Here is a 19805-nt window from a genome sequence, read left to right as displayed (position 1 = left end):
CTACATTCATAATCAAATCAATACAAAAGAACAAAACAATTGTTCAAACTAGGAGATCTTATCGCATTTTTGAGCAAATGAACATTAAAAACATTAAGAAACTAAATCTTGTCAAAGTTCTTTGAACTTCTACTTCACATTTTTAAGCAAACCAGCATCATCTCTCTCTCTCAAGTTGACGGTCATTTTCATCCCTCTTTGTCTCTCAAGCTTCTATCGTCATGGAACCGACTGAAAGGAGCTACAAATTGAAGAAGAAGCTTCCTTAGTTGTGTTCACCTTCAACAGTTAAGTATAGGCTTTGTCTCTACAAAATCTGTCATTCTCTCCTCGCCAACTGAATAGCTCTATAGCATTACGCAATATTATAGACGAAGTCCGATGGATGCTATTCCCAGCAAAAATCTGCAGCAAGAAGAAACATCATATTCCATATGTCATGCGGGGAAGATGAACTAATAGAAAACAACAAAACGATCCGAGCATCATATTCAATATGTCATGCGGGGAAGAGTCACACATGTAAATATCAATTTCGGACAAAATCACACTAATTTCTAAAATTTCTGAACACTGATAACATATAGTCAATTTCAGAAGGGACATCTTAGCAAAAAATCATAACATATAATCAATTTCAGAACATACATCTTAGTACATATAATCGAAATTTCAGAAAATACATCTTAGTAACATATAATCGAAATTTCAAAACATATAATCAAAATTTCAGAACATATAATAATCAAAATTTTAGATCATATAATGTATTGATGTTAAAACCGAGTTACTGTTAAGAGAAAATCGAACTTCAACTTGTCCCAAATAAAATTTTAGGTTTGTAGAGAGAGATTTTAACATCAAAAATTAAGAGAAATCGAGAGAAGATGCCTTACCTGATCTTGGTTGGACGTTGATTTTGAAGAAAAAATCGAGTTCAAATAGATGTTGATGGGTGGAGAGTTTGCCCTAGCTCGGTTGAAGATGGGGTTGCCTTAGTTTCCTTTTGGTCGAATGGTTTATGAATTCTGACTCAAATTGAATCCTTTTGAGTTTGCCCTAGCTCACATATGTACTACTTGTAATCAATTAATGAGTGAACCAAGTGTTCACAAAGTAGATGGATGTTAACCTTACCTGATGATGCCTATCTGATGAAGCTTACCTGAGGGGATGGAATCGAGTGAAGAAGGGGATGGGATGTTGAACCTTACCATCTGATGAAGCTTTGGATGATGCAAATCGAGTTGAAACCGAGTTAAAATCGATTTGAAATCAAGAAAAAAGAAAAACTAGGAGTTATTAGATCCAAATTATATCATTAATAACTAACTAGTAAAGTGAGAAATATGATCCATCTCTGCTTACTTGCAGATTTCATATACTTCTTTGAGAAATCGAGTTAAAATCGATTGAAGAGGGGACAAATCGCAAAGCTAAATATCGGAGTTTTTTACTTTGAGTAAATGCCGTGTTTTGAATCCGATATGGGTTGTCCTCAACTCCGAAAGTAAAAAACTTGAGGGACTCAAAGCTAAATATCCAGAAATGAGTCTCTCCCTCGTAACACGTCACGATGCTATGCCCGGTTGGACTGCCAACTCGCCCGGCCGGGATTCCGGCCGGGCATAGCATCATTTTTGTTCTAGTTTAACCTTAAGCAACCTTATGTATTTTGAAAAATGATGCTATGCCCGGTAGGAATCCCGGCCCAATCCCGGCGTACCTACGTGGCTCGCCTCGTGGACATAGCATCATTTGATCCTCAGAAGAATACTGGCTTTTTTTTTTGTTTGTTTCAAAAAGAGTCCCTGCAATTTCTTTTAATCACACATGAGTCTCTTTGGAAAAGATAAAACCCAATCTACCTTGGTTTCCCTTTCTCCCTTATTCCAACAAAAAATGTTTTCTTCTTTCTTCATCGACAGTTAGATCTAGTCTGTTTCCTAGAGGAACCTCAAGCTTCCAGTAGTGTTATAATTTTAGGTTTCTTCAAGTTAAATTTTGCCCTAGTTTAAAATTTTGGGTGAGTAAATGTATGGTGCTAAGTAAGATTTTGCCCTAGCTCGATTGACAGAACCCATATTTTTCTTTGTACCTTTTATTGCTCGGTTGCCTACCTAAACAATGGTACAAGAACTTACCCAACAAATCCCATATCTCAAAAACTTCTGATGATCATATGGATCATGGAGGAGACAAGACAGTGGACTTCAAACAGTAGTATTGGTCATTGGATTTAGACTCGGAGAAAATAACTTAACCAACTCAATAAACAAAACCTACTTTCCTCCACGAACCCTAAGAAACTCAAACGCCTTTCTCGAGTATTAGAATTTGCAAATCAGATTGTAGAAATCAAAATTTACTAACAAGGCGTTTGATAAAATGCCTCAACCAAAAAGGTGAGAAGGACAAGACCTTTTTAGCCTGCAATAAGTTGCTAACCCATTAGCTACTCTATGAAACTCCTGTACTTAATCAAACCCATGATTGATAATTTTAAATAAATCTAACAGAATTGAACTGAATTTTAGTTTGGGAAATTTTAAAAGGCCCCGCTGTTTTTGTTAAAAGGCCTCCCCGCTAAAAGCGCCCCTCATTATAACCCATTTGGTTATAGGGCCCCCTCTGCAGAAGAGCACCTCCTTCATCCATATTTGACCTAACGGCTAATAATATGGGTGAAATACACCTAAAATCCTAATGTGGGTTTTAAGAAGTTTAATAATTAACAACTAAAATCCTAATGTGGGTGAAATACACCTTTAAAGGGGGTTTTTTTCACCCATTCAAAGAGGGGGCTCTTTAACCAAGCTAAGTCAAAGGTCTTTTACTAAGTCAACGAAATCATGGGGAGGCCTTTTAACAAAAACGGGGAGGCCTTTTAAAATCTCCCTTTTAGTTTCCCCATTGTGGATCACAACATAAAAAAGCTGATTTTTTTTTACCTCTACTCTTCTGCCACAGTTATTAGTATAAGAAAATTAGTAAATGTGAGGTGAAACTCAACTCTATGAAATCAGGTTCAATACCAGAAGGAGATGATAATTATGACGGTAAAGAAGTTTAATGTATGTAGATATTTTGAAGTAGAAAACTAGTTATATTTTGAAGGAGAATTAGAAAGCATGATCCAACATCAGTTCAACACAATGGTTTCTCAGAGTAAATAAATCAAACACCTTACAAACATACAAAATTAATGGTGCGTTTGGTTGCAGGATTCATGAATCCACGGATTCATGAGTCCTTGGGATTCATGATTCCACGGATTCATGAATTAAAATGGTTTCTTTTGGTTTGTTTGGTAACCAATAAGAATTAGGATTCTTGATTCCTTCATTTAAAATCCTTGGGTTTGTTAGTCTATTATAATTGGATTCTTATAAAATAAGATTCTAATTAAAATAATATCCTCCGATTTCATGAATAATATCCCAAAAACAAAATCTCATCGAAATATTGTCTCTGGTAACTGAAATTTCATGAAACCTATTTTTTTCACGAAAATTTCAAAAATAGTTATTTATTTCTACAAAATAATTATTTTAAAAATATTACTTTCTTCAAAGTCATTATTTTTTTCGAAAATTATTATTTTTTGAAAATCATTATTTTTTGAAAATCATTATTTTTCAAAAATCATTATTCTTCAAAAATAATGGTTTTTGAAAGAAATAGTGATTTTTGGAAAAAAAAAATGATTTTTGAAAAAAAATGTTTTTTTTATAAAATAATGATTTGTGAAAAAAATAATGATTTTTGAAAAAAAATAATAATTTTTGAAAAAAATAATGATTTTCTAAAATAAAAATGATTTTTGAAAAAAAAAATAATTTTTGAAAAAAAAAAATAATGATATTTGAAAAAAATAATGATTTTTGAAAAAATAATTATTTTGTATAAGGGAAATATATTTTTGTTGCTTTTAAATTTGAAATTTAGGTTTATTAATCCAAAATCCTAGCAAATCCTATAGAGTAGGGTGGGATTTTGGTCCAACACAAAATTTGGAATTAGGAATTCTTAAGATTCAAGAGTCCTAGGATTCTTGGTAGCCAAACAGACCAAGGATTCATGACTCCTATCAAATCCCACTTTTGATAGGAATCCTGCAACCAAACACACCATAAGTGATTTATCTCTTATTACTTCAAGAAAAAATATGTCCCAATTTTGCACCACTCTTTTGATTTTATTTAGCATTGAAAATTAGAAACCGAGAGAAAAATGAAAATGCTTCTAAGAATCGTGTAGTTAGTTGAATAAGACGACAAATCGGAAAGGAAGAAGGAATATGAAGACGTTCTTGAAGAAACAAGGGCAGGCAGGGACGAATCCAGAAGTTTTGTTAGAGGGGGGCCGAACTTTTCTAGTCATAAATTAATTTGAGAAATTTATATAGTAATTTGAATGCTCCAGCTCGCCATTTAAATATACTTGTTTAAAAATAATTGTTTTATATTAGTTAAATGTAGAGAGATGGATAAAGATAGGTACATACTACAGAGAGAGAGGGAGGGGGAGAGAGAGAGATGGAGATAGAAAGAGACTCTTTCTCTAATAAATTTATCTCTTCGAGTAACGATTGGAGAGACAACAAATATTCTTAATGAGAGATCAAAATTTGGACGAGCATAATTGATTTCTCTTTACGATTGGAAGCGACATAAATTAATGAGTTAATTCCTATATGGCCCCCTACTTTGTGACCAGCTTCCTTTATGACCCCCTTTTTTTCGTAAATTCAAATATGGCCCTTATTTTCAAGTAAATGTCATTACTACCCTTCTTAATTCTAAATTTAAAACATTTAAAAAAAGTTATTTCCACCGCACCCCTCTCTCTCTCTACCTCATCTCTCTCTACAACTCACCCCTCTCTCTCTCCAATTCACCTCTCTCTCTTTCCAATTCACCTTTCTCTCTTTCCAACTAACCTCTCTCTCTCTCCAATTCAGTCATCTCCTCCATCTCATAACCTCTCTCTGCCACCTCATCTTCTCGCCACCTCATCGTCTTAACCGGCGAAGGTCGCCGGCGGGCCAATTTTCCGGCCAGCGACCTTCAAACATAAAAAATAAAAAATAAAAAAAATTTCCTTTCTCCTCTCTCTCTCTCTAGAACAGATCTAGAGAGAGAGGAAAGAAAAAAAAATTCTCTTCTATATCCTGTTCTCTTTCTCTCAAACTAATCTCTCTCTCTCCAACTGTGGCTGCACAGTTTCCTGAACCACAATCACCGATAAGGCATGAGAATTTACGGGTTGAATCTTAGGAACAATGGGTTCGACCCAAAATCGACCTGACCATGAAGTTGGAGCGGTTATGGTATTGGATTCCCCCTTTTTCACAATCAGACTTGTAACGACTTGGTATTCATCAAATATTGGGGTTTTATTTCTGAACAAGTATCTATTGAGTAACTATGGATTCAAATATCCGATCTTCCTCACTATGTGACATATGACAGCTTGTTCTTTATTCAGCTATGTTGCAATTGCTTGGATGAAGATAGTACCAATCCAAACAATTCGATCACAAGTTCAGTTCATTTAGATAGTTGCTCTTAGTTTTTTTCTTACTACAGAATTCTAGAGAGAGAAAGATAAAAGGATCATCATCATGTATGGAGGAGATTGTCAAGTAATGTCATCAATTGGAGGAAATAATGTAGTAACATCACCTGATTCACTTTTTTCATCATCTCTAATGGGAAACCCTAATAAAAATAATCTCAATTTCATGACGAATATGCCTTTCAATCCTTTCTCTTCCATGATTCCAATAAGTTTCTTTCTGTGAATTTTTATTTTATTTTCCTTTTTGAGTTAAAATACACCGTTTAGAAAACTTATTTAGATGGAGGAGCATCAATAGATGAACAAGAAGATGAACATATCAATAAACCCAAAAATAAAAGATATCATCGTCACACTGCTCGTCAGATTCAAGAAATGGAATGGCAAGCTCTCTCTCTCTAACTATCTCTTTACCTAATCTCTCTATCTCCAATATCTCTCTCTATTAACTTGTTTTGGGTATGAATTACAAGATGAGCTTAATCAATGGAGATATTAAGAACCCATTGTTCCCAAGATTCAACCGGAAAATTCTCATGCCTTATCGGTGATGGCAATTCAAGAAACTATGTAGCAACAGTTGGAGATGACATTTTGGGGTCGAACCCATTAGAGATGAGATTCAATTTTTATAGAGTTGTTAGAGAGAAAGTTGGAGAGAGAGAGATTAGTTAGAGAGAAAGATTGGAGAGAGAGATTAGTTTGAGAGAAAGAGAGATGAGAAGAAATTTTTTTTTTTTTTTTTGGAGGTCGTCGGCCGGAAAATTTTCCGGCTGGCGACTTTAATTGGAGAAGATGAAGGTGAGTTGGAGAGAGAGAGAGGTGAGTTGGAAAGAGAGAGAGGTGAGTTGGAAAGAGAGAGAGAGGGGTGAGTTGTAGAGAGAGATGAGGTGGAGAGAGAGAGGGGTGAGGTGGAAATAACTTTTTTTAAATGTTTCAAATTGAGAATTAAGAAGGGTAGTAATGACATTTACTTGAAAATAGGGGGCTATATTTGAATTTACGGAAAAAATGGGGCCATAAAGGAAGCTGGTCACAAAGTAGGGGGCCATATAAGAATTAACTCTAAATTAATATATAAAAAAGAAATTGAAATAAGTTACCAGTTTTTTTGATGAAATAAGTTACCAGTTAAGACTCGATACAAGTATAAGTGAACAATTAGAAATATCAATTGAATAGTTAAGAAACAATAATTACTAAACTCTTGACATCCATTCCTTCAACAAAAAAAACTCTTGACATCCCTATATTTGGGGCCGTGTATTTATTTTTGTTGACTCGGAGCCGTGCTTTTCAACAGTAAAGAAAAAGAGTCGGGGCGTGTGATTGTCATTTGGTTAGTGTGTAGGGAATTGTGGCGGTGGGAATTAGGGTTGTTTAGATTAGGTGACTGTGTATTTGGTTAGGCAGAAAATAAGTTGGTTTGCCTTGGGTGTTGGGTTACAATTGTGAGGGGGGGGGGGGGCACCTACTTTAAAAGTAAAGATTTCACTCCAGCACGCACTGAAATGTAGCAAAATTTAAGGGTCAGGAGGGGCCAAGGCCCCTCTTGGCCTTTACATAGTTACGTCCCTGAGGGCAGGCTTCTTATTTCAAAATTTAGGGTTTCTTCGTACAAGAGAAAATGAGATTTTAGGTCATCTGAGTTTTTTATATAAAGGACTTATTTGTAACTAAACAAAACCCCGGGCTTATTTCAAAAAACAAATATTCTAAAACAAAGATGCCTCTCCACGTCCTATTCTCTGCCGTACGTGGCGCGCCATGTAGGCCGCCGGGTTTCACCCGGTAAAACTCACCGGGCATAGCATCACGGTTGATGTATTTTATCCATGTTTCCCCCCCTCTTACAGATTTTCGATGGTTGTGGATATTTATATGAAATGGAAAAGCAATAGAAAGGATAATGTATGTTTGAATAAAAAAGAAGGGTAAATGTGGGTTTCAACTTTCAACTATTAAGACCCTAGTAGATGTCAAAGACTGTTATGACGCGTCTTTCTTAGGAGAACAAGGTGATTGGAAGTCAACTATGGTATTTGGTGGGGAAGGTGGCAACAACTGTAAGCCGCTAGTTTGATTTATTTCTGTCAAACTATTCGTGTTCTAAGTGATAGCTCATTATAACTGACTAAAGTTTATATATTGGTTCTTTGGGAAATGTTTCTTGTAATCTTTTTCGAAGTCTGACTTAGAAATTTGTGTGATATTATTCTGATTGTAATAGGATGACGTCGATCAACCTTATGGGCTGCTAATGGTACTGTCTGTTTTGGCACATCTAGGCCTCAAAGTTTTAAAAGACCTCACTATGGAAGAGTGTTTAACCCTTTAAGAGAAGTAGCACACTCCGTCTCACCACCGATGTGAGATCGTTAAAAAAACACCCTCCCGACACCACATCACAGTAGACATAATTGTGTAGATAACGTGTCATACGATGATATTTACCGACCTTCTAAGATGCTAAAGATATTGTCTGCTTTGGCACTCCAGGGCCTCACAGTCTTAAAATGTCTAACTACAGAATTTGTTTAGCCTATTAAATCTGTTTTGAAATTTTTTGAAATACAATCGATTATAGCCGAAAGCACATGTGAGAATAGTCTCACATGGAGGAGAGCTACTTTTTTTTGTGAAAAAGGCATATAGCTTGCAATTATTCATTAAAATTCTCAATGACAATGTTTGATTTCTCCGCCAATAATTGGCTTAAAATGCAGCTTGGAATGTGTATAACATTCCAAAATCTATTGCTACCGAACATAAAAGAATCCTTTCCCAGTTTGTGTGCAACTCGATTCAAATCTCTCGTGCTAAACTTGAAAGCTCAACGACAAGTCTTGCCGCATGAGCTTCTGTTATTGTTGCACATGCAGCCAACATATTCCTCACTTCAGCCATGATAATGTTTCATTTAGTGTCTCTACATACCACCAGGGTCGTGGACGGGCCAGTGCGGGCAGACGATCGCCTAGGGCCCCCAAATTTAGGGGGCACCCATTTTATATAACATTGTATAATGTATATATTCATAGTATCATTATATGTATTGTTTTATGCACATATGTTACAAGTTTGTTTGGGTAGTAGATGTTGGAATCGGAGCTATTTTTGGCTCGACCTGACTCATCAAACTCAGAAACGGAACGCGCCATCGCGTTCGTCTCGTCGAGCTCTTCAAGTTAGAGCCAAGAATTACTCAAATCCGATTCCGGATGAATGAGAAATTCAAGTTTAAAGTTTAGACGAAAATCGGTTAATTTAGGGGCCAAATCATCAAACGAGACAAGTTAGATCAGGGGTCGTTTGAGCGAACCACGCGCGTCTAAATCTGGACGGCTGGCGTTCAGTCCGCGCGAATTCCCCAGATCTGACGGACGCGTGTTTGTGCATGCGGGACAATGTTGGGACGAAGCCAAACACGTTGGATCAGCAAGATCCAACGGTCTTCTCTCCTCTGCGGTGGGACAGATTCGGGATGGACAGATCCATCCGATGGCTGGCGTTCTACCAGAGATTTTTAGAGAAATCGGACGGCCCAAAATCCTGCCGACTCTAATCTGGTTTGAAACTTCACATTTAGTCCTCCCTTCGGAACAGTTGTGTCCTAATGACCCCAACAGACACCTATACCCATTCACTTCCTATATAAACAACCCAAAACCATTCCAATTCTCAATCAATTCATTCTCTCCTCTTTTTCTCTTCCCTTCTAACAATTAGAAGTTCTGGTTTGCCTAGAATATCTAATTAGGAAGTATTTCTAGAAGTTCTGGTTTGACTAGAATATCTAGAAAAGGAAGAAAGAAGTTTGAGTGAAATGATAATCATAGGTCGTCTAGAACATCAATTCAATTCACTCTCTTCTTCTCTTCCCTTCTAACAATTAGAAGTTCTGGTTTGCCTAGAATATCTAATTAGGAAGTATTTCTAGAAGTTCTGGTTAGACTAGAATATCTAGAAAAAAGGAAGAAAGAAGTTTCAAGTGATATTTGAATTTCCGAAGCATATAGAAGATCATCCGCATTAGTCCAAGAGCTCATAATACTTACAAAGGTTCGTCCGCTTTCAGAATAAAGAAGTACCATCTTAAAACTCTGAAAGGAAAGTCGTTGTATCCCGAAGGCATACACCCTAACGTTTGGTACTGTTACGGGGGTGTAAAATGTCTTAAGGAAAGAGAATTTATTCTTGCCTCGACTACATTAACACCTATCTCGGTTAGTCCGAAAGAAGGAATATTGATAAATCATTATTCCTTAATAGTTTATCTCTCTATAAGTTAGAGAAAGGAAACTCTGTCTAAATCAAGCCAAGACAGAGAGATATCGACTTATCGATTGATAACCAGAGGAACAACAGTAGAGTTGGTAGAGAGTTGATTAGTGATCCTCAGGTCAAGGGTTCGAGTCCCATGACCTACATTAGTTTTTAGATAATTTTTTTTTTTTCAAAAGAGATACTAAAAGAAAATGTGATTAGTGATCTTATATAGAATACGGCAAGAAGAACGGTGTTTAAGTAGTATTTGTTTTATGTGTAATTTTAACAACTATAAACTTTATAAAAAAATGTCAACTTTATATTTTTTCGACTGAAAATGTAGGGGCCAAGTCAAGGTCCATGTTTCAACTCGGCCGCATAGGGGCCAAGAACGGTGTTTAAGTAGTATAAGTCCGCCTAGGGCCCCCCAAAAGTCAGGGCCAGTATTGATATTCAATTCGGCTCGGTTGAAAAATCGATCAACCGATCATTGTTTGGGCCTAAAAAGTTTCCTAAATAAGTCTACACCCGCAAGTGCACAGGTGTCAAGTTGTAATTTTCTGGTAAGACCGGGGTCGATCCAAAGAGACTAGTCAAACCTATTCTAAAACTTAGAACTAGTTTGGTTTTGATTTTGAAATTGATTTTGGTGATAAAATAAAATGAATAAAATATTAAAACGAATAAAAAGATGAACTCAAATGGTGAGAAAGCCTAGGGTTTTCTGAATTCACCACATACAATCAGTTTAAGAACCAATAATTAGTCGAATTAAATCTCTTTTTTTTTATAAGGGTTATTTCCCAAATGGCCCCCAACTTTGTGTCCAGCTTCCTGCCTGGCCCCCTACTTTAGTAATAATTCCCGTATGACCCCCTTTTTCCGTTATCTTTAACACTCCGTTACTCTCTCCCCTCCATCTCATTTTCTCTCTCTGCCACATCATTTCAGCACGCCACATCATCGTCTTCACCGGTAGGGTCGCCGACCGGCCAAATTTCCGGCCGGCGTCCTTCAATTTTTTTTTTCTCTATCTTTTTTAAAATTTTATTTTTATTTTTTATTTAAAATTCTCTCATCTCTCTCTCTCTACACTCTGGCGAAGGGGGTTTCCCTTCGCCGAGGCCTGTTCATCACGAACAGACCCAGATCAGGGTCTGTTCGTGAGGTCTGTTCATGATAAATAGAGGTCCGTTCATCACTAAGAAACCCAGATCTGGGTCTGTTCATCACAAACAGACCCTGATCTGGGTCTGTTCGTGGTGAACAGGCCTCCGGCGAAGGGAAAACCCCTTCGCCGGAGTTTAGAGAGATAGGAGAGAATTTTAAAAAAAATAAAAATTTAGAGAGAGAGAGAAAAATAAATAAACTTGAAGGTCGCCGGCCAGGAATTTGGTCGGCCGACGACCCCTGCCGGTGAAGACGATAATGTGGCGTGCTGAAATGATGTGGCAGAGAAGAAAATGAGATGGAGGAGAGAGAGTAACGGAATGTTAAAGATAACGGAAAAAGGGGGCCATACGGGAATTATTGCTAAAGTAGGGGGCCAGGCAGGAAGCTGGTCACAAAGTTGGGGGCCATTTGGGAAATAACCCTTTTTATAACTCAAAATTCAAGGTGAACTACACGAATTCTAGAAGATATTTTCGTTAAAACCCCGATTAAAAGATTGAACATGGTTTCATCCCAACCCTAGATTGGTGGGTCAGTTAATAATGGTGAGAGATTAAAATAAATATGAAGAATAAGAGAGGAAATGGAAAAAGGATCAAACTTTTCTTGCTGATTTTCTCTGTTGCAGCGAAGCCGAAACGCACCCCTAAGGAAAATAATTTTCCAACCAATTTGCTCGTCTTCCTCAACTGTTTTTATTCAAATCAGAGAATCAAGACTTTGGATAAGGGATTTTCCAACCAATTTGCTCGTCTTTCCCTGTTGCAACCAATTTGCTCGTCTTCCTCTATATCTCACTCTACAAATCACTCATTCTCTTTCTGTTTTACTCTCTTAATTTCTCAAATGAAGAACAACATAGAAAACAGAAACTCCCTTTGAAACATCTTTATTTTTATCTCTCTCTCTCTCTCTAAAATCCTCTTTGTCTCTCTCTGTAGATTATAACATGAAGCTCAAGAGAGGATTAACCCTCGAGATGAGATACCCTTGTCTGATGAAGAGTTCCTGTTTTATAGAGAAAGAAGACGAAAAAAATCCAAAATTTCAAATCTCTGTGGTGTGGCTGCCTCTCTCTGTTAAATTTCCAAACGTATCTCCCTCCATAGATTTTATCTCTCTATAAATCTTAATCTAATTTATTCTTTCCCTATCAATCATCTCGATCAAACCTCCATGATTCCTTCTCATTCTTTCTATCTTCAACTCTCTACCCAAGAACTTGCTGTGAGGGAAAGAGATATGGATTCCCAAGTCTGATTGCTTTCAAAATTCTCTTTCTCTCTAATATCTTGGCTCCATCACTTCGGTGCTGTTTGTTTTTAAAATTTTTCAGATCTGAAATCTGAATGGGGATCAATTCAGATTTCAGATGTTTGTTTTTTGTGTTTAAGAAAATATGAAATATCGTCTGAATTTGGTCAATTGTCTGAATTAGCTGAAAAGGAGCCCATATTTTTCAGACTTCAAAACAAGTCTGAAAACAAATCTCCAATGCTGAAATGTGCTAAATGTCATTTATACCCCATATATTTTACTATTCTCAGTCATTATTTTATTTAGCAACACCACCACCGGAACCACCACCACATAACCTAGACCACCACACAACCTAGACCACCACCACCACACAACCTAGACCACCACCACCAAAACCACAAAACCTAGACCACCACCACCACACAACCTAGACCACCACCACCACAACCACACAACCTAGACCACAACCACACAACCACCACCATCGAAACCACCACCACCAGAGGCGGAATCAGGATTTCAAGTCAGGGGAGGCAAACTCCTGATTTGACTAAATAGTAAACACCTGATCTTCAATGAAGAGTTTGAGAGACTAATTTAAAACAAATTTAGTTTCGAGTTAAATTCTATTACTATTTAAGGTTTACATAAGTTTTCTTATTCAAATATATAAAGAAGAAAAATTTAGAAAGAAACAACAAAATAAGAGTTTCAAACAAAAAAAAAAGAGAAAAACAATTATGAATATAGATTTTTGTACAAGTTTTCTTTATCATATTTCATCATTGAAAAACTTAGAGAGAAACAGAAAAAACCCTTCAATAATTTAGAGAGAAAAACTAAAAACTATAACCGTTATAAATCTAGGATTTTGCATAAGTTCACTTCATCAAAGATTAAACTAATCTATAACAATTGAAAGAGAAAACCAATAAAACCCTAAAACAATCTACAAAGAAGAAGCAAACAATTTCAATTTATCATTAGGGAATGATTGAATCAAACAAATAGAATGAAATATTAAGGAACTTTGAGAAAGATAAAATGATTCAAAGCCGGTTAATCTCCTCCGTCCCTCCCAATCTTCTCTACCACCAAAACACACGGTTAAAGCCTATTGGATGGGTTTAATCCTCAACCCTCTTTGAGAAAGTCGAAACAACCTCTAAAAGGGAATTCAAGTGAAAGGCAAAATTACCCTAACTTTGTTTAAAAAATTACAAAAACCACCAGAGGCAACTGCCCCTTGTTGCCCTCACATGAGTCCGCCCATGACCACCACAACCACTAAATCTAGACCACCACAACCACTAAATCTAGACCACCACTACCGCAACCACACAACCTAGATCACCACCACAACAACCACACAACCACACAACCACACAAACCACACCACCAAATGAACACAAACCGCCACCACCACCACATAACGCCGGATCTGTTGGAGAGAGAAAGAGGGACGAAAAGATAATGGGATTGAGAGAGTCTAAACTTCGCCGGACTTCCATTGCCAGACTTTCTCGCCGGAATAAGTGTTTGAAAGAGGTAGGTTGAGAGAGGGAGGCTGTTGGAGACTTGGAGAGAGAGAGAGAATAAAGAGTTTAGGGTTTTCTTTTTATTTTAGAAAATGGTGAAGGGTTAGGGCTTGTTTGTGTAAAATATCAAGTAGGGGTATATATGTTAAAATTACAATTCAGATCCACTAATTCTGATTTCGAAAACAAACATCTAACTTCTAAAATAACTCAACCAATTCAAATTCAGCCAATTCAGTTCAGACTTTTCTGATCCAGCCAATTCAGTTCAGACTTTTCAGATCCAGCCAATTCAGATTCAGACATAAAAAAAACAAACAACACCTTCCTCTCTAAAAATATATATGTCACCCCTTTAAGAATACTCAGCTTTTACCCAAACCATCACTCTCAATCTTTGCTTCCCGATTTATCTTCCCATTTCCAATCTTTGATTTCATCTCAAAAGTTTCCTTCTCTGTTCAACTATCACATTCCATCTCCCTCCATTATCTTTTTCTCTCTACTATTTCCAGAGGAGATAGAGATTAAGAGAAAAGGTAAGTAAAAATTTCCCATTAATTTGGGAATTACCCAATCCCGGGTAAAGGTTGGATGTAGTGAGGAGAATGATTTGGTGCGTCTCGGTAGAGGGGAAGAATATACCTCCCACGTCCGGATGCGGGCATGTGTGTAGGAGAGATCTACGTCATCCATCTTCCACAGATTCGCACGAGGGAGTATTGAAGCCTGCCCATGTGACATATTGGATCTTGACTCGTCCAGATCACGAACCTTGTCCCGTGGTGCCCATCAGTGTACCGAAATTATCCCTCGCACCGTCAGGTTGCCCCACGTCCTCACGCCAGATCCGCGCCACGTGTTACAAAAAGATCTGATTTTGAACAAAACTTTGACTTACTCTATTTTCCTCGTCCGGACTCCAATTTGACTCTCGCTTTCGCCGTTGGGTTCGTCTTGGACTCTACTTTTCAACCGAGCACTAAAATTTCCAGAACACCAGTACCACTGAATGACCGAAATGCCCTTAATGTGTGTTTCTCCTGTTTTTATCATTTTTCGCATCGAACTCCGTAAATGAGACCTGAGACAGAGAAACAACTAAATCATCAGAGTAACTGCCCGAAATAGGCTAACTAGCCCAAATTAAGAGACTAAGACGGGATATTTTCATGTCCCATCAAACATCCCCAAACTTAGATTTTGCTAGTCCTCGAGCAAAACAAAAAAATAAAACTAAGCCCAGTTCACCGCTTTCATAGGGAATCACGATTGCACTTAGCACATGCAACAAGCCGTTAAACCTCTAGGTCACCCAAGATCACGAGTTTTGTCTCCTATGGGTTTGTAGTGAATATACCCACAAAATTCAAAAATCTCAAAAATGCAGAAGGGTCTAAATATGATATGGACTAACAATGTTTATCCGGTAGATTTTCAAAAGCTAATAGAAATGAAATCCAAGTCGACCAAACCATACAAAAGCTAAAAATCCCTTTACTAGTAATCTAGACTCGAAGTGGACGTGACCAGCCAATATGAATATCATTTCGGTTCAGAACAGACAAGACTTTGATTACTTTCTCAATACATTTCGCGTCGACTATTGCCTCACTGTCATACACTCAAAATTTAAGTCACTAAAAAATGATTCACTCTATGTGTGAGTACGAGCATGAAGAAAAACTCAACACATTACAAAAGACGGACTAAATTTTTCGTAAACGACTGATCTCATAGAAAGGAAACAACCACTAATATGGAATGGGGAAGCTAACCAACTCTTCTCACCTGATCAACTGTCTAACAATCTTTCCTAGAGGTCAATAGATGCTAAGGATGAATTAGAACTCCTGAGAACTCGACGTCTTCAAATCTTCAAGAACTACTTCAAGGGATAAACACTTAAACTAAACAAACACATACTTTTTTTCTTTCATTTTTTTTATACACTTCTGGTAATAAAACTCAAAATACCACTTTCTTCACATTATTCTTTCCTTGTGGTAAAATTCTTTTCATTTTGCTTCATGCCTTATTCTTAGGGTTCTAATGGTGAATGGAGTTTATATCTTCCTCTAGTTGACACTGTTTTCAAGTTTATCAGACTACAAGAGAAAGGTTCACATTCTTGAGGACATCCCTAGTGGTTGTAAAATTTGAACTCAAGAGACCAAATGAGCTCTTTTGATTATTGCGAGGTTGAGTATCTCTTCACTCTACTCGGAGTTAGCGCAGAAGAGATCACTCAAAGCAAAAAGAAAGACTCAGAATCTCACATGGGTTAAGTCTCCACTAATGATCGATTAAGTTCTCCTAGAAAAGTCCACACTTCACCAATCTAACACTCACATGGCTAGTGCACAAACAACTTCAAGACTCGAAATTCATGGAAAAACCATTAGCAAATGGATAACTCGATCAACTAGACTCTATAACTATTAACAAGCAAAAACAACTAGACTCACATTTTCAATAAATAAATTTCAAAATTTTAAAACCTTTTAAATTTTTGAAATAAGGACTTAACAAAAAATTCATTCCCTTATCCCCAAACATAAACCGAACATTGTTCTCAATGTTCTGAAGACTATGCAAAAAATAACAGGATGAAGGGAAAGATATTACCGGATTCCAACGTCCTAACCGTGGGTTGCCTCCCAGAAAGCGTCAAGTTTGACATCTTCAGCCAAACAAAACAGATGACTCGAAAAATAGAAAGAATTATACCTACTGGATTACAGAAGTGTAACTAACTGTAAACCAATAATCGAAACATCTGTGGGTCCACCCAAAACACAAAGTTTTTAGTGAACGATAGTCTCACATTTTTGTGAACTGTTGATAGTGCATGTGAGTCTATAGAAAAAGAAGGACAATCCCCAAACTTAGTGGATGCACAGTCCACTAAGTAAGTATAGATACTAGGACCAACGACTAGAAAGTTATCAAAATGATCGACATAACAGTGAAGGCCCAATATATCAGTCGAAGGCAGAAAGTCATTTGCAAGCTTAATGGATAGAATGTCCACTATGTCCATAGATGTACTTGAGGAGATGTCTGAATTGTCTCAAAAGAGATCAACAACCGAGTCTGAGACCATGTTGAAGGTCAAACTAAACTCTAAGGGTAAGGCAACATGCTCAGGGACCAAGTCAAGGTCCATGTTTTCCTTAGGTAAATGGTCTGACAAACTATCTAGCATGTCTCTAACGTCATCAATGTCCTCAATGACATCTGGAGCCTCGCAGTTAGTTATAATATCATGCCTTCCTAGCATTTCATCTAAGACTGACTCCTTACACGTGTCAAATACCGGATAGTTTAGAATCGTGTCATCCCCCAACTTGCCCATAGAGCCATCATCCTGAACATCAACGTCTAACGCAGTCCTATCATGGTGAGACAACACGGGTGGAGGGAACAAGACAACAACGTCATCAGACTGTTCAGGCTCTAGGGTATTATCAGTAAATTCATCGACATTGCCTCCCTAATTATCTCATGATTGCCTCCCTAATTTATATGGTATAATCTTTAATACGCTTTATGAGGTTACTAAATCAACCTCTTTGTTTTATCGTATGCAATATATCTAAGATATTATCTCATGATTATCTCCTTAAATTATATGTTATAATCTTTAAGACAATTTATGAGGTTGAGCTCATTAAATCAACCCTCTTGTTTTTATCATAAAATGCAATATATCTAAGATATTATCTCATGATTACCTCCCTAAATTATATGATATAATCTTTAAGACAATTTATGAGGTTGAGCTCATTAAGTCAACCCTCTTGCTTTTATCATAAACACAATGGGGTTTGATAGAGGAAGGGCATTTTTTAGCAAAGACATTGCGTTAGATAGGGAGAGCACTCTTTTTAGAATAGGGAGGGATAATTTTTTTTTTAAAAATATCCCAAATAATTTATACTTTGGTCCCTCCCATATAACTATTTTGGACCAAAAGAGAGAGAAGAGAGTATGCTCCTGGTCGACTAAAAACCTTCGAGAGAGAAAAGAGAATTCTGTTCGACCTAAAACCTTCGATCAAATCAAAGAGAGAGAAGATAGATAAACATCCTGAAAAGGAGAAAAGCCCTAAATCTGTTTGATTATATAAAAAAGAGAGATATAGAGATAGAAACCTAAACCGTAGATGACTAACATAACACTCATCTCTATAGAGAGTTTGTAATTCTTGTTATTGCTTGATTTCTCCGTAGATTTTTAGGATTGTAACACTAATTAAAGTAATTTTTGAAGATTTCAAGTATCAATATTGCAATGAAGATTACAAACAAGGATGTAACTCCAAAAATATATAAGCGACATTTACATGAAAGAAATTTCGCTTAAATACAAATTCATGAATACCAACTGAAATTTTTTTTTAAAAATCGGCCAGAGCGTTTGAAAGAACAGATTAATTTCAGCCATCTCAGCCGAAATTTATTACTTTTTTCAGCGGGACCGACCGAAATTTGTTATCTTTTTCAATCGACCCAACCGAAATTTGTCATCTTTTTCATCCATTACGAACGAAATTTGTTGTCTTTTTTAGTCGATCTAACCGAAAATTCTTTACGAAAAAAAACGACCTTAAACCCTAAAACGTTTGTTCAACCATAAGGGAAAACAAGAAAATGATATTTCTTTACCCGATACATATTATCTTCATTATAAATGTCTTTGTTTGAGTCGATAATTTCGTTTAAGTTGATGTCCTTGTTTAAGTCGATGGTATCGTTTAAGTCGATGTCTACGTGTAAGCCAAAGGAATATTCTTTCTCGATGTAGGTTGCCTCCCTCATTAACGATGGTTCTTCATCCATGAGATCTTGAGGTATCACTAAAAGCTCGAAACTAAGACTATAGTGATGGTAAACTTTCTAAGTTTTTTAATACTAATGGTGATGTTGATAGTAGTTACGATATTAGGGTTTTGGTTGTTTATGTGAGAGAAACTACAAGTGAATAAAATATTAGATTTATTATTAATTTTATATAAGTCCTTCTATTTTGGCACTATTTATTAAATAATCCTTATAACGCCCTCCTTAAACTAATTTGGTAAAGGAAGAGCAAAGACATAAATTGACCTTTCTAACACACTGCCTTTACTAAATAGTGCTCTACCTATACCAAGAGCCAATACAATATATCTAAGATATTATCTCATGATTGCCTCCCTAATTAATATGGTATAATCTTTAAGACGCTTTATGAGGTTACTAAAGCAACCTCTTGCTTTTATCGTATGCAATATATCTTAGATATTATCTCATGATTTCTCCCTAAATTGTAAGTTATAATCTTTAAGACAATTTATGAGGTTAAGCTCATTAAATAAACCCTCTTGCTTTTATCATATGCAATATATCTTAGATATTATCTCATGATTAACTCCCTAAATTATATGGTAGAATCTTTAAAACAATTTATGGGGTTGAGCTCATTAAATCAACCCTCTTGTTTTTATCATAAAATGCAATATATCTAAGATATTATCTCATTATTACCTCCCTAAATTATACTCTTTTGGTCCCAAATTGAATAATCTAATTTCCTTTTCTTGTTGTCCCATTTTAGTGTCCCATTTCTAAAAATAAAGAAATGAACTTTTTGCCCTTTCCAATAATACCCATTACTATAAATTTAGTGTCAACTTTATTTAAAAATAAGTTAAACTTTTTCATTATGATTAATGATGGTACAATTGGAAAAATCATGTTATTCTTCATAGTCAAACTCTAATTAGTGATGTTCCATTAAAAAGTTGGATTTTCAAAATAAGTCATTCATTTTGGGACTGAGGTAGTATGGTATAATCTTTAAGACAATTTAATACCATTTATGAGGTTGAAGTCATTAAGTCAGCCCTTTTACTTTTATCATAAATGCAATATATCTAAGGTATTATCTCATGACTACCTCCCTAAATTATATGGTATAATCTTTAAGACAAAAATC

The 19805-nt window shown here is 36.2% G+C and overlaps 1 long non-coding RNA gene across 1 annotated transcript; it reads left to right on the top strand.

Annotated features, from left to right (window-relative positions):
- The first annotated feature begins 1670 nt into the window (after positions 1–1670).
- Positions 1671–7410, top strand: LOC147536890 (uncharacterized). Its single transcript, XR_015225348.1, has 4 exons — positions 1671–2536; positions 2906–3208; positions 4138–4330; positions 7169–7410. It is a non-coding gene; the product is annotated as an uncharacterized LOC147536890 (long non-coding RNA).
- The last annotated feature ends 12395 nt before the right edge of the window (positions 7411–19805 follow it).

This window comes from Eschscholzia californica, unplaced genomic scaffold (genome assembly GCF_041429995.1).
Source record: "Eschscholzia californica isolate CP2 unplaced genomic scaffold, dmEscCali1.0.p SCAF_5, whole genome shotgun sequence".
Classification (NCBI taxonomy): Eukaryota; Viridiplantae; Streptophyta; class Magnoliopsida; order Ranunculales; family Papaveraceae; genus Eschscholzia; species Eschscholzia californica.
The sequence above is the reverse complement of the archived record's forward strand: the minus strand, read 5'-3'. Positions and strand labels throughout refer to the sequence as shown.